Below are 13,564 nucleotides of genomic sequence, written 5' to 3'. Positions count from 1 at the left end.
ACATAATTCACAGCTTCCGCGTTCTCTTCTTCAGCGTTCTCTTCACGTTTCTCAGCACCTTCGGACAGAGAGAGGAATGAACATAATTCACAGCTTCCGCATTCTCTTCAGCGTTCTCTTCGCGTTTCTCAGCACCTTCAGACAGAGAGAGGAATGAACATAATTCACAGCTTCCGCATTCTCTTCTTCAGCGTTCTCTTCGCGTTTCTCGGCACAGCATTAGCAGGCTCTTCACTGGACTCAGACAGAGGGAGGAATAGACACGTGTAACTCACAGCATTAGCATGCTCTTCCAGCATTAGCAGGCTCTTCAAGCATTAGCCGGCTCTTCACTGGACTCAGACAGAGAGAGGAATAGACACGTGTAACTCACAGCATTAGCAGGCTCTTCACTGGACTCAGACAGAGGGAGGAATAAACACGTGTAACTCACAGCATTAGCAGGCTCTTCACTGGACTCAGACAGAGGGAGGAATAAACACGTGTAACTCACAGCATTAGCAGGCTCTTCAAGCATTAGCAGGCTCTTCACTGGACTCAGACAGAGGGAGGAACAGACAGCTGTGATTGCGAGTGAACAGCAAAAACAATTCCCACACTCACATTTCCACCACACACTGTAAGGTTTCACTCGTGCTCATTTCCACAATAAAACTGCAACTCAACAGACCCTCAGTGTACCAAGGCCTCCGCCCGCATTCCAGCCGAAGTTCTCTCTGGCCCTCTTATCTATCTCTCTCATCTGTCTCTCTCATCTGTCTCTCTCGTCTGTCTCTCTCTCGTCCTCTCTCTCCCGCGGCCTCCCGCCGCGACCGCGGCCACGGCCGCTCACGTGCTGCACGCCTCACCTCTCACCCTCCTTGTGTGTTTTATCCTCTCAAAAAGCGGGAGTGGCCTCAATCAGATGCTCAGAGTGAAGTCCCTACACCTGTCGCCAATCTGCCGTTTAGTTGTCATGACGACAAACACTCATACAGATCTGGAGCTGTTTGTCACCCCGTGACATATTTGTACTTCGTTACTTGACTCCTCTGCTCTTGTGCAGTGCACTGTTAGACCTGACCGGGTTTTTTTACAGTAAAATACTGGCAACACTTTTGCCAGTAATTTACTGCTAATTGTACAGTTCTTTACTGTAATCTACAGTATGTTACTGTAAAATGCACTAAAACTCAAGTTAAAGGTATAGCAGAGGATCTTTCCGAATTTTAGATAAGACTTTTTGAAAAGTTTGATTGATTCACCAGAATGATTGACAATTAGGAGGACCAATAGTATAGGTGATCCACCCGGAAGTAAAAAATCCTCCGCTATAGCTTTAACTAATTACACTTGCAGAAACCGACTGCCTTAAATTGACCAACTGTCATTTAAATGTATTAACTAAAATTTATAATGCATTAATAATGTGAGCAAAGTATTACTGTGAACTTATTTCATTTGAGGACACTAATATAGAGTTGTGACGTTCGCGAACGAACCGATTCTTTTGAACGGCTCATAAACATGAACGATGGGAGCCGAGTCGCGGCTGGAGGGGAGCCGTTCTTTCTGTCGTTCTTTTTTTCCCATGCGTGTTTCACACAGATGCACACAAATGAGCTCCTCCGCGAGACAGAACAGTTATGTGGGAGGGGCGCACCCAGCGCAGGGGTGCTACGTAGACATTTCCATTTTATTTATTCTAATTTTATCTACAGTATATGTCTAATACTTTAAATATTTTTGTTATCTATCAAAATGTTCTTTTGTGATACTGTTCTTGTATAGAAATTTTTCACTAAAAGCTGTTTTGCACAGACATTCATTGCAGCCCACTTTGTTATTGTTCATTTAATACTTGAAGGGGCTGATGTCCTATTTGCAAAGTTTACAGTAGTAATAGTGGACTGTATGTAGACATTTCCATTTTATTTATTCTAATTTTATCTACAGTATATATTTAAAACTTTAAATATTTTTTGTTTTTTATCAAAATGTTCTTGTGTGATAACAATGTTCTTGTGTGGAAGTGTTTGTAGTAAAAGCTGTTTTGCACAGAAATTCATTGCAGCCGGCTTTGTTTTTGATGTTTATTTGTGAGTAGGTATTGTATGAATAACATAAGTCAACGTAGCTTTACACATACACACACTTTGAACTAAAGGTAAATCCAAAATAGTAATGTCACTGTCTAAGCAGAGGGATGTTGTGCAACCCTATGGAATATAGTCCACACATGACAAATGAGGTAATAATCAATATTTCAGAATAATTCAAACTCAGATATTGGTGTGTGATATCTGAGTTTTAATTATTTGACTACAAATCTACAAACCAGGATAAACTGAGATGCACCCAAGCTGGCTTCTTAAAACTGACTAAATTTTTAAAAAGAGCCAAAAGAGCCGTTCTTTTGAACGGCTCTTTGAAAGGAACGGATCGCCAAGATCCGGATCCCCTCAAAGAGCCATAAATCCCATCACTACACTAATAAACTACTGTACATAAAGAGATTTCCACTGGACCAGCAACTACACAGTCACCGCCTGTTAAATAAAGCAACATACAGCAAATCATCAATGATTGTAGATCTTCTCCTGGACTGAAGCACAGGCTCTACTCTTCAGCACAATGGTGACCCAAAAAATACATTTTACAGTAAACTACTGGAAACAGTGTTGACTACAGTAATGAGTTACAATTATGATTTTTTTTTTTTTTAAACACCATGAACAACCAAAGAAACAGAGCTACACTGTCTTGTAGAAACACAGAGATATCAAAAATCTGCATATGTCTCTCAACAATGGTGCCAACATTTATTTATTCATGCAGCAGTGCATGCTGGGAGTTTTATACTGTCCTGTAACCCAGCATGCATCGTGACATGAAACTTGATTGTCAACATTGTTGAGATTCATGTGTTGATTGATGATGTCTGTTTGTGTTTTATAAATACACAGTTATTGTTATTTAGGGTCAAGAGAACTACTCCATCATGGTGACAACAAACTTTATTATTTTCAATAAAACATAAACAACTAAATATCTGTTAATTCTCAACAATAACTTTTGTACATGTATGAAAGAAATAATCGTAAATGGTTTCACACTCAGTGTTGCTGGCAGTCAGTTGTAGTTTTTGTGTTTCTCTTTTTTCTGTTCTTGTTTCTCTGTCCTTCAGTGATTCTGCTTATCAGGTGTTCATCAGTTTCTCAATTCACTCACTTCTTTACATTCACTCTGTCAAGTGGACTATATTAGTGAACTAATGTAGGGAATAGTGAATGAGGGTATAGGGTGTGACTGGGAAAACAGCCTCTGAGTGTCGACTTTGAGCAATGTTAATTCACAGTATATTCCTGTAGGCTAGTTTTGTTTTCTACGGTATATTACTGTTTTAATGGAAAATGGTATGATATTGTCTGAATTACGCCTTTTTTACAGCAAGGGTTAACAGTGTGTATAAAAAAAATGTGAATAACTGTAATATATCAATAATGTCATAATACTTAAAACAGCAGAGTTATTTAGAGATAGTTTTGACTGTAATTTAAAATAAAATAAAACAACCTGAAAACAATTCAGTTATTTTCCTTAAAATTAGGATTTTTTTTTACAGTGTATTCAGTGGCGGTTCTAGGATTTTTCTGTAACAGGGGCCATTAAGGGGCCACATGTTACATTCAGGGGCCAAATACAGGGTACATTCAAGCACACAAAATAATTTATTCAGTACGGTGCAAATACATTTCGGCAGTCATTCCTTTTTCAAACGCTCTAATAAAAAATTATGAGCCAGTAAAGTTCTTAATGAATTTTTTTTATTTTTTTTTTATTATTTATACTGTGCATAAAGGACACAATGCACTTCTTTCTGAATTCCACCTTTTAAGTTTCATAATCATGTCGTCGCTTATAAACAGTAAATTATTGTTAATTGTTTGGGGGTGGTAATTTAAAATAAAATAAAACAACCTGAAACCAATTCAGTTATTTTCGTTAAAATTAGGATTTTTTTTTTTTTAGTAATGCGGTTCTCAACCTTTTTACCCCCAAGGCCCCCCATAAGGAAGTATGGAAATATGTCCCTCGTTAAAATCTTATGGTTCTACGCAGCACCATTTGACAAAGATGCTGTAAATCACAAAATCCCCAGTGTTAAATTAACACTCCTCAGTGTACATATGTGTCCACACTACAGGGTGTTAAAATGAACACTGAAGCAGAGTTGAATTTAGATAATTAAGTGATTAATTGATGCTAAATGGTGCTAAACAGCACTTGAAGTGCTTCCCCTACGATTACAAGCCAATGAACCACTTTTAGAGCAATTTAGCACCATTTTTGTTTATAATGCATTAATGCCAAGAATGATTAAAAAATGCTGCAATATAATGTAATTCAACCAAAATGCAATGTTGTGAAATGCAGTAATGTATTTTGCTTGCTAGAACACAACTGACAACGTAAGTGAAACCTTTTTTATAAGTCTGTCATCACATTACTTCTCAAACAGGATCCCACATAGCAACATTGTGTCGGCCCAGATCCGGCCCACATCTGGCACACATGGAAAGATGATCTGGCCCACATGCAGCGTGGAATTACGGCACTTGGGTGGGCCACTCCTGTTTGCCAGATCTGGGCCACAAGCAGGCCATAGCAATGCCACATCTCAGCCAAGAGCAAAGAAATAAACCAGAACTGGAGGATTAAACAACTCCACAAACAGCATTACCAGCTTCACTTATTACCAACCAGACTGACTTTATTTCTGTCAGACGTCTACAGAAGTTTTTATTGAGAATTAACAGAGGTTTAACTATAATGTGTTTCATTTAAAGTCACCATAACAGTGATTAGTGTTTCCATTAGTTGGGCTCTTAACTCTTATTATATCTTTTGTCTTCTTTGGCCGCTGTGACAGTGTGTTTGTCAAACACATTTGCAGCAGCAAAGTAAGCTAAAGTGAAGTGAGATCAGGTGATGATGGTTACCTGTTGATGGTTTTATAATCATCATGAAATTACCTGTTTCACTGAGATAATTTGAATCTAAAAATTGTGTTGTACCATTAATATATTCTCATCACAAACCCTGTGTTACTGTGGCATGAGGTCCAGCAATATTATAACAATCAGTTAGAAGACTTTAACAAACATGAGCATGAATCATTACTGTTCGATGACACACACAGACATCAATAATCAACGTATGAATCTCAACAATGGTGACAATCAAAAGTACCTTGCTGCAATGCATGCTGGGTACCATCATTGTACAAAACTCCCAGCATGCATTGCAACATGAATAAATTATGCAGCTAAATTGTCCTATTAATTTGTTTAATTCTAAATATGTGCTTTTATTTTTTGCTGTTGTTTTTGTTTTGGCATTTAGTAGCTTTTCAGTGATGTTCTGAATTAATCTAAAACAAAAAAAATATTGTCACCCTTGTTGAGATTCATGTGCTGATTTTTGATATCTAAGTGTGTCACCATGGATTTTTTTTCGTGCTCATGTTTGTTAAAGTCTTCTAACTGATTGTTATCATATTGCTGGACCTCATGCTGCAGTAACACAGGGTTTGTGATGAGAATATATTAATGGTACAACACAATTGTGAGATTCAAATTATCTCAGTGAAACAGGTTATTTCAGGATGATTATAAAACCATCAACAGGTAACCATCATCACCTGATCTCATTTCACTTTAGCTTTCTTTGCTGCTGCAAATGTGTTTGACAAACACACTGTCCCAGCGGCCAAAGAAGACAAAAGATATAATAAGAGTTAAGAGCCCAACTAATGGAAACACTATTCACTGTAATGGTGACTTTAAATGAAACACATTATAGTTAAACCTCTGTTAATTCTCAATAAAAACTTTTGTAGACGTCTGACAGAAATAAAGTCAGTCTGGTTGGTAATAAGTGAAGCTGGTAATGCTATTTGTGGAGTTGTTTAATCCTCCAGTTCTGGTTTATTTCTTTGCTCTTGGCTGAGATGTGGCATTGCTATGGCCTGCTTGTGGCCCAGATCTGGCAAACAGGAGTGGCCCACCCAAGTGCCGTAAGTCCATGCTGCATGTGGGCCAGATCATCTTTTCACGTGTGCCAGATGTGGGCCGGATCTGGGCCGAAACAATGTTGCTATGTGGGATCAGACTGCACAAACCGGTTAGGTCATAATTACCTTTTATACAAATGCATAGCCTGTGGAGGAAGTCTACATGTCCTCTTGTTATTTCTGCTCTACATGGATTACAACACTTTGACTTAAAGATCACTTGGATGTCTTGTTTTTCTTCTTCTTGTAGTTTGTGTCCTTCTGATGCACACAAAGAATTAAAGACTCCTATTTGTTTGTGTAGCTTGTTGAGATATATTGCTAAAATATTTCCTACACTGAGTGTAAAATGTGGGAAACACACCTCTTTATCATAAAGGTATCTTAATCTCTTCTCAAATGATCTTATATATCTTAAAATCTCTTTAATAAACCAAGGCTTGTAAAATATAGACATACCCCTTTTTCATGATGTCCTAAAACTAAAGTTTTCTTCTCATATAGATGGATTTATATACAGTCTTAGAAAGAATGTGTTAAAAATGACACAACCTGTGTTAAATTTTGACATCCGTGGGTGAGCTCCAGGACTACTAGTTTTGTGTTAATTTTAACTCATTCACTGTGCAAGTCATTTTAACACACAAATTGTGTCATTTTAAAAAATAAAGCGAAAGGGCCAGATGCAAAAATATTAACCGTTTAATCAATAGTCGAGGACAGAATGCATGTGCACACAAAGTACAAGACAATGTTTCAACCCAGCCAGCACAGCCATGTGGGGCCCAAATGGGTTTGACCTGGGCTATCTAACTGGGACCCAGCCAGTTTTGTCCTCGGTTTCCATGTAGGCCCCACATGGGTTTGCCCAGATGAAATGAACACTGCTTAGTGTGCACAGTACAGGCTGTTAAATGTAACACTTAATCAGTGTTGGAGGTAATGAGATAATTAAGTGATTGAATAATGATTGTGCATTAATGACGAACACCTGCTGTTAACAAGCAGAATCACTGAAGCAAAGAGGAACACAAGAACTACTTCCAGCCACAGCCTTGGATGAAATCAACTGAAGATAAAATACATTACATCTCTCAAGATCTCATTAAACAACTCCACAAACAGCATTACCAGCTTCACTTATTACTAACCAGACTGACTTTATTTATGTCAAAAATCTACAGAAAAGAATTAAGAAGAGGTTTAGATGTTGATTACTTATTTGCAAGTAATAGTTTGAATTGATGTTACCACTGTGGCGATCAGTGTGTGCTTTAGTCAGGATCTTGACTTTTTAACATTAGTTTTTCTCAGGCAGCTGTGTCTGTTTGTTATGGTGAGAACAGCAAGAGAAAATATAATCAGATGCTGTAAGCTGATTGATGATAAGAGTATAATCATCATGTAGTGGCTTAGCTCATTGATTATGTGTGAGGTTTATACGGGTAGTATTTATTTTGTTTTGTTGTTGTGATTCTACAGCAAAAAAAATAACAGAATTTAATCAGAACGTCAAATGATTTTTAACACACCATTTACATATTTTGGGCTCCTGTGGGATTTACTCACACACAGACATCAAGAATCAGCATATGAATCTCAACAATGGTGACATGCTTCATGGTGCAATGCATTCTGGGAGCCATGGATAAGTTTTGTATGATGCACTCAGAATGCATTGCAGCATGAAGCATGTCACCATTGTTGAGATTCATATGCTGATTCTTGATGTCTGTGTGCAAGTAGAACTATCAGTAGTCCAACACGTGTAAATGGGGTTTTAAAAATCATTTGATGTTCTGACTAAACTCTGCTGGATCTCTTGCTGTAGAATCACAACAATAAAACAAAATGAATAACATACTACCCGTACAAACCTTACACAATATATCAGTGAGTTAAGCCACTACATGACGATGCCTATATTCTTATCATCAATCAGCTTACAGCATCTGATTATCTTTTCTCTTGCTGTTCTCGCCATAACAAACAGACACAGCTGCCTGAGAAAAACTAATGTTAAAAAGTCAAGAGCCCGACTAAAGCACACACTGATCGCCACAGTGGTAACATCAAATCAAACTACTTACTTTCAAATAAATAATCAACATCTAAACCTCTGTTAATTCTTAATACGAACTTCTGTAGATGTCTGACAGAAATAAAGTCAGTCTGGTTAGTAATAAGTGAAGCTGGTAATGCTGTTTGTGGAGTTGTTTAATCAGATCTTGAGAGATGTAATGTATTTTATCTTCAGTTGATTTCATCCAAGGCTGTGGCTGGAAGTAGTTCTTGTGTTTCTCTTTCCTTCAGTGATTATGCTTGTTAACAGCAGGTGTTCATCATTAATGCACAATCATTATTCAATCACTTAATTATCTCATTACCTCCAACACTGATTAAGTGTTACATTAAACAGCCTGTAGTGTGCACACTAAGCAGTGTTCATTTCATCTGGGCAAACCCATGTGGGGCCTACATGGAAACCGAGGACAAAACTGGCTGGGCCCCAGTTAGATAGCCCAGGTCAAACCCATTTGGGCCCCACATGTCTGTGCTGGCTGGGAAGCTCAATGACTGGACAGACTCACTGTACTGGACATTATTCAGTTATTCACGCTTCAACCCCTAATTGATAATGCTGCTTTTGACAAAAGTTCATGAAGAGACAACAGTTCACCGAGTTTGCACTTTGAATTTAATTAAAATGAAGCAACTGACAAAATATTGTATATAAATAACTTGTATTTACACTGGCCTGTTTGTTTGAGAACATAGCAAACACTGCATACCATTCACAGTGATGGTGAGTGTCGGTGCTCAAAACGAGGAGTTGAAAACAACACAACCTCTAAAAAGAGATGTGTTAAAAATGACACATGTTGTGTCAGTTTTAACACATGTAGTGTGTGTGCTCAGGGACAACACATGTTGTGTAGATCTTAACACATGTAGTGTGTGTGCTCAGGGACAACACATGTTGTGTAGATCTTAACACATGTTGTGTAGATTTTAACACATGTTGTGTAGATTTTAACACATGTAGTGTGTGTACTCAGGGACAACACATGTTGTGTAGATTTTAACACATGTTGTGTAGATTTTAACACATGTTGTGTAAATTTTAACACATGTTGTGTAGATTTTAACACATGTAGTGAGTGTACTCAGGGACAACACATGTTGTGTAGATTTTAACACATGTTGTGTAGATTTTAACACATGTAGTGTGTGTGCTCAGGGACAACACATGTTGTGTAGATTTTAACACATGTAGTGTGTGTGCTCAGGGACAACACATGTTGTGTAGATTTTAACACATGTTGTGTAGATTTTAACACATGTAGTGTGTGTGCTAAGGGACAACACATGTTGTGTCAAATTTAACACACAACCTGTGTCGATTCTTAACACATCTCTGTGTTTATAAGGACTACACATTTTGTGTTACCTTTAACACAACTAATGTGTTATTCCTCTTACACAGAAGTGTGTTGAAACCTTTTACACACTAATGTGTTATAGTTACACAACTTGTGTCAGATATGTGTCACATGTGACTGTAGTCGGTGTGTATTTGCCAGAGTTACTTCCTGTGTTTTTACAACTGAGTGTTTGGATGAAAACTGAAACGTATTGTTAACTTGTGTTTATGGAGTCCAGTGACGTTTAATAAAGAGTTTGTTTGAACATTTGGATGGTTTAGACATCATGAATCTACATAGACAAGCTCTTATTGAGAATTAACTGAGGTTTAGATGTTGATGTTTCACTGAATGTTTTATTTGAAGTCACCAGAATCGTGATTAATGGCTCCTTTATTTGAGCTCTTGACCCTTTTAGTTTTTCTCTGGCTGCTTTAACTGTATTTAATAAAATACATTTGTTATGGTGAGTGAAAAGATGATCAGATTTTTCTTGATTATGCTATAATCAGCAAGTGCTGATCTGATCAGGTTTATGAGTATATGGATGGTGCGCATTTAATTTATTTATGTGCTGTTAGGTATAACGATCTTGTGACACTACATCATGCTATCCAGCAGTGCAGAATAAAAATAAAAATAAATGTTTTCTGAAAATTTTAATCTGCAGCAGAAACTAGTCAAACACAGACATCAAGAATCAGCGCATGAATCTCAACAATGGTGACAAACGAAAAGCTTCATGCCGCAATGCATGCTGGGTGCCACCATTTTTGATGTCTGTTTGATACCATAGTCTGTAAGGTTCTGTACGAACTGTGTATTTAAAAATTTAATTTAAGCTAATTACAATATGCTAATCTGTTTAAATGTCATCTTTTATATATTATATTCATCTTTCAAATATTAAACTCTTGCTGAGCTTAACAATCTTACATGTTCATGATGATAATATTATCATCTGAGCATATTCTCCTCGTGATTATTTCTGCTGTTTCAAATGTGTTAAAATAAATACACATTTACTAGCCTGGGTGCCAGCCCGAACCCCGCCGACAACATTTTTTGGTCGGGAAGTTCGGTCTGGACTCGATCCGTTGAGGAGTAATTATGCTCGGCTCCCAGAAGGCCGAGCCAATCAAATTGCCAGGGCGGGCTTTAATCGATGATGGACAGATGATCTGCGGTTACGTAATCACCCACGTCACCAAAGAGCGCTTGATTTGAATTAGTTTACAACAAAGACGACTGCAGGTGGAGAATTGAGATTTCACGAGTTCACACTTACAAATAAGTCAGATAGAATAAATGCGTATATGACGTGCTGTCCGAGGAGAGGGCTGTGGGCTTGGGCTTTGTTGGTTGAAAATATGAATGAAGAACATGCGTCATTTACTCCGTTGCTCTGATTGGTTGTAGGTCTATCCAATTGAGTGCAGAGGTTTTTTTTTTCCTGGTTCGGTTGAGACACGCCCCATAATCAAATCTCTATGGAGCAGTATCAGACTCACATTCTGACTAGAATATGAGTATGACAAAGTCAGGCTACACATTTACAGTATTCAGAGAAAACTAATGTTAAAGAGTCAAGGGTCAAGAGCTCAAATAAAGCTGACACTAATCACGATTCTGGTGACTTTAATTGAAACATTCAATGAATCATCAACACCAAAACCTGTTAATTCTCAATAAGAGCTTCTGTAGAGTCTGACAGAAATAAAGTTAATCTGGTTATTAATAACAAGTGAAAGCAGCATTTGAAAAAGACATTGAAAAAGAGGCATGATGTGATTGGCTGCAAAAAAACACCCGTTAATCTTTAAGTTTTCATGAATTAAGATTTAATTTATTTATTTGAATGTATTGCTTTATTTATTTTAGAGCATTTTATGGGATACCATATAAAATATACCTATAATTTTTTCATAAACACAAACTCTCCTCCACCCAGTGCTATTCTATCCAGAGTTACATTTTAACACACATTGGCCCAGTTTCACAGACAGGGTTTAGATTAAGCCAGGATTAGGCCTTACTTCAGTTAGGACATTTAAGTAGCTTTTATAACCGTGCCTTAGGAAAAAAACATTATTGGTGTGCATCTTGAGACAAAACAATGGCACTGACATGTTTTATTATCTGTCAGTGCAAGTTGCACTCTAAAAAGAGATGTGTTAAAAAACAACACACAAGATGTGTTGATGGCATTTTGACACATGTTGTGTAGATTTTTAACACACAATGTGTGTTAAAATGTAACACTGGAAACACTCTAAAAAGAGATGTGTTAAAAAACAACACACAAGATGTGTTGATGGCATTTTGACACAATGTGTGTTACAATGTAACTCTGGATAGAATAGCACTGGGTGGAGGGCAGTTTTTATGAAAAAAAAAATTATAGGTATATTTTATATGGTATCCCATAAAATGCTCTAAAATAAATAAAGCAATATATTCAAATGAATAAATTAAATCTTAATTCATGAAAACTTAAAGATTAACGGGTGTTTTTTTGCAGCCAATCACATCAGGCCTCTTTTTCAATGTCTTTTTCAAATGCGGCTTTCACTTGTTATTAATAACCAGATTAACTTTATTTCTGTCAGACTCTACAGAAGCTCTTATTGAGAATTAACAGGTTTTGGTGTTGAAGATTCATTGAATGTTTCATTTAAATTCACCAGAATCGTGATTAGTGTCAGCTTTATTTGGGCTCTTGACCCTTGACTCTTTAACATTAGTTTTCTCTGATTGCTGTAAATGTGTATTTAATGTAACACATTTGAAACAGCAGAAATAATCATGAGAAAAATATGCTCAGATGATAATATTATCATAATGAACATGTAAAATTGTTCAGCTGAAGCTCAGAAAGAGTTTAATATTTGAAAGATGAGTGTAATACATAATAGATTAGCATAATGCACTTAACTTAAAATTAATTTTTAAATACACAGTTCGTACAGAATCTTACAGTCAAAGGTATCAAACAGACATCAAGAATCAGCGTATGAATCTCAACAATGGTGACAAACAAAATGCTTCATGCAGCAATGCATGCTGGGTGCCACAATAGTGCAAATCTCATCCATGACTCCCAGCATGCATTGCGGCATGAAGCTTTTCGTTTGTCACCATTGTTGAGATTAGTACGCTGATTCTTGATGTCTGTGTTTGACTAGTTTCTGCTGCAGATTAATATTTTCAGAAAACATTTATTTTATTACTCTGCACTGCTGGACAGCATGATGTAGTGTCACAAGATTGTTATAACTAACAGCACATAAATAAATTAAATGCACACCATCCATTTACTCATAAACCTGATCAGATCTGCACTTGTTGATTATGACATCATCAAGAAACATCTGATCACATTTTCTCTCGCCATAACAAATGTATTTTATTAAAATACAGTTAAAGCAGCCAGAGAAAAACTAAAAGAAGAGTAAAGGGTCAAGAGCTCAAATAAAGGAGCCATTAATCACGATTCTGGTGACTTCAAATAAAACATTTAGTGAAACATCAACATCTAAACCTCTGTTAACTCTCAATAAGAGCTTGTCTATGTAGATTCATGATGTCTAAAACATCCAAATGTTCAAACAAACTCTTTATTAAACGTCACTGGACTCCATAAACACAAGTTAACAATACGTTTCAGTTTTTATCCAAACACTCAGTTGTAAAAACACAGGAAGTAACTCTGGCAAATACACACCGACTACAGTCACATGTGACACATATCTGACACAAGTTGTGTAACTATAACACATTAGTGTGTAAAAGGTTTCAACACACTTCTGTGTAAGAGGAATAACACATTAGTTGTGTTAAAGGTAACACAAAATGTGTAGTCCTTATAAACACAGAGATGTGTTAAGAATTGACACAGGTTGTGTGTTAAATTTGACACAACATGTGTTGTCCCTGAGCACACTCACTACATGTGTTAAAACTGACACAATATGTGTTAAAATCTACACAACATGTGTTGTCCCTGAGCACACACACTACATGTGTTAAAATCTACACAACATGTGTGATTTTTAACATCTCTTTCTACAGGTTGTGTTGTTTT

This window comes from Squalius cephalus (genome assembly GCF_949319135.1).
Source record: "Squalius cephalus genome assembly, chromosome: 2".
Taxonomy (NCBI): Eukaryota; Metazoa; Chordata; class Actinopteri; order Cypriniformes; family Leuciscidae; genus Squalius; species Squalius cephalus.
This window is presented reverse-complemented; position numbering follows the sequence as displayed.